This window comes from Mus caroli, chromosome X (genome assembly GCF_900094665.2).
Source record: "Mus caroli chromosome X, CAROLI_EIJ_v1.1, whole genome shotgun sequence".
Classification (NCBI taxonomy): Eukaryota; Metazoa; Chordata; class Mammalia; order Rodentia; family Muridae; genus Mus; species Mus caroli.
In genome coordinates, this window is record NC_034589.1 from 64,077,195 (window position 1) to 64,080,773 (window position 3,579).

A 3,579-nucleotide genomic window follows, 5' to 3' on the forward strand; every position below is an offset into this window, starting at 1 on the left:
ATTGATAGTTCTGCTGGGTATATTAACCTGGGCTGGCATTTGTGTTCTCTTAGAGTCTGCATGACCTCTGACCAGGCTCTTCTGGCTTTCATAGTCTCTGTTGAGAAGTCTATGTAATTCTGATAGATCTACCTTTGTATGTTACTTGGCCTTTTCCCCTTGCAGCTTTTGATATTCTTTTTTTGCTCTGTGCATTTAGTGCTTTGATAATTATGTGACAAGAAAATGTCCTTGTCTGGTCCCATTTATTTGGTGTGCTATGAGCAGTAACCCCAGAACTCAGGGCGGGGTGTTTCTTACAAAATGCTTTGAGTGCAGAGGGTCCTCGAGCATGGATCAGAATATGGAGTCTTCATGGGAGTAGAACAACTAGGGGTCTGCCCCAGCAGCAAGTGAAGTTCTCTTTCTTTGTTGGGTCTTTGTGTGGATTAGATTTTGAAACTTCAAAGCTTACTACTCCCAGGGACATACTTCCTCCAACAAGGCCACACTTCCTCCAACAAGACTACATCTTCTAATCCTTCTCAAACAGTGCAACTCCCTTGTCACTAAGCTTTCAAATTTATGATCCTAAGGGGGCCATATTTATTCAATCACCACAACCTTGCTGACATCATATACTGGTGCCTTTTTCAGAGAGGAAGTTTAGTAGAGTAGTACAGAGGCCCTATGCTTGTGACATACATTTGAAATCTTATTCTGTTTCTTATAAAGATTATTTGTGCAAGGGTGTTTTGTCTGTATTCTGTGCATGCCTGTACTTTCAGAAGTCATAAGACGGTGTCAGATCCCCTGGAACTAGACTTACATGCTGGAAATCAAACCAGGGTCCTTTGCAAAAACATCAAATGCCTTTAACCTCTGAGTTATCTATCCAGTCACAGATTCCAAAGCTTTTAAACTTCATAATGCTTATTTTTCTTTTCACTTCTGATATTTTCAGTTGAAAAATACCCCAACTGATATCCAGAATCCTCAAGGATATTTAAGTTCTAAATGTCTATGCTCATATATATTACTGTTAAAAATTAGAAGTTTTCCAACAATGTCCAGTACTGTATGGGTCACTCAATATTATTACTATTTATGTGCTGATACATCATCTTTTATATATGTTTTATTTTTATAGTTCAAAATACTGCATATATACCCAAGAAGTATACAATTTATCACTTGAAAACTCTAATGCAATCTATTTGAAAAGTTTTATATCTTATGTCCATTTGTATAGAAAGATCATTTACACAGCACAAGTGTCTGGTGTACTTTTAATTATATTGTTTACTGACTTAAGTTTGGCTAATGGTTCAGAGGAACACAAGGCCCTTGACTAATAGCCTCAAAAAGATGTTACTCACTTTACATTCTCCTTACAAAGCTCATGGGGACTATGCACTTTTTGTTCCTATAAATGGTCTTGATGCTTGGTCAACCTTAAAAATGTTAAGTATAGACACAAATCTAGCAGAAAGTTTTTGTCATGTTTGTTTCATTGAATTTCTGGAAACTACATTAGTGAGTACGTGGCAAAGCTTCCAACTAGCTACTTGAAAGGCTATTAATAGTGGTTAATGAGTTGAAATAACTGCTTATTTACATGTGCTTTTCATGAAAAAACCAATTCAGTGACTAGAAGTGAAGCACATGAAAATTGCAGGAAGAGAGAGGTACATGTTTTATATTTTTCCTTCCCCTTTCAGATCAAAAGATTCTCATCTGTGACAGTTTTGGCTATGGTGAATTGAAAAATGAATGAAAATAGGCAAGTTTTTTGCCTGCTTCATATATAGAATATAGTTTCCATCTGGCCTATGTGAAACACTTGTATTACCAAAATCCAGAAAATTAGAATAAACATAGTATTTTCTCCTGGTGGAAATAGAAAAATGGGGGTTGGAGACATGGGTTGGTGGTAGAATGTTTGGTTAATGTGACCAAGGCCTTGGCTTTGAGCCCAATCAGAATGGACAAAAAATAGAAAAGGAAATAATATTGGAGAGAGGATTGGAGAAGATGGCTTGTAAACTGAAAGAAGACCTCATGTTAGTTGTACAAATGATACCATTTTGGTCAAAACACATTATTAATGAAACTAATGGAAAATCAAAATAGGGAAAGAACATTTCTCTCTATAAAGATGTGGCTTTTTATTTTGATTTTATTGTTTTAACTAAGTACTCTCTTGGCACTTATAAAAAAATTCATTCTAAGAATGCTCAAATTCTTAGGAGTTTATATTATGCTATCATATGCCTTAACAGGCATGAACCGAAAAAAAAAAAAAATCCTGGCTTTAAATAAGTTGACTGTGTTTTTCCACATATTGCTTACTAGTTTCTTTTTTTTTTTAATTTTTTATTAGGTATTTTCCTCATTTACATTTTCAATGCTATCCCAAAAGTCCTCCATACCCTCCCCCCCCACTCCCCTACACATCCATTCCCACTTTTTGGCCCTGGCATTCCCCTGTACTGGGGCATATAAAGTTTGCAAGTCCAATGGGCCTCTCTTTCCAGTGATGGCTGAAAATATGGGTATAGGGGGAAAATTCCTGAATAGAACAGCAATGGCTTGTACTGTAAGATTGAGAATCGATAAATGGGACCTCATAAAGTTGCGAAGCTTCTGCAAGGCAAAAGACACCGTCAATAAGACAAAAAGACCACGAACAGATTGGGAAAGGATGTTTACCTATCCTAATTCAGATAGGGGATTAATATCCAATATATATATATAAAGAACTCAGGAAGGTGGACTCCAGAAAATCAAATAACCCCATTAAAAAATGGGGCTCAGAGCTGAACAAAGAATTCTCACCTGAGGAATTCCGAATGGCAGAGAAGCACCTGAAAAATGTTCAACATGCTTAGTAGTTTCTTTTTTTAAAATATTTTTATTATGTATTTTCCTCAATTACATTTCCAATGCTATCCCAAAAGTCCCCCATACCCTCCACTCCACTCCCCTACCCAACCATTCCCACTTTTTGGCCCTGGCGTTCCCCTGCACTGGGGCATATAAAGTTTGTGTGTCCAATGGGCCTTTCTTTCCAGTGATGGCCGACTAGGCCATCTTTTGATACATATGCAGCTAGAGTCAAGAGCTCCAGGTTACTGGTTAGTTCATAATGTTGTTGCACCTACAGGGTTGCAGATTTCTATAGCTCCTTGGGTACTTTCTCTAGCTCCTCCATTGGGGGCCCTGTGATCCATCCAATAGCTGACTGTGAGCATCCACTTCTGTGTTTGCTAGGCCCCGGCCTAGTCTCACAAGAGACAGCTATATCTCTTTCAGCAAAATCTTGCTAGTGTATGCAATGGTGTCAGCGTTTGGAGGCTGATTATGGGATGGATCCCTGGATATGGCAGTCTTTAGATGGTCCATCCTTTCTTCACAGCTCCAAACTTTGTCTGTGTAACTCCTTCCATGGGTGATTGTTTCCAATTCTAAGAAGGGGCACAGTGTCCACACTTTGAGGTTGGTTACGTGCTTTTCTATTTAGAGCCTACACATTTCCAAGCAGTAGTATGAGACAAAGGTGTCCTTAGTCTGAAGCTTGTTGGAGATTAAAGGACATTT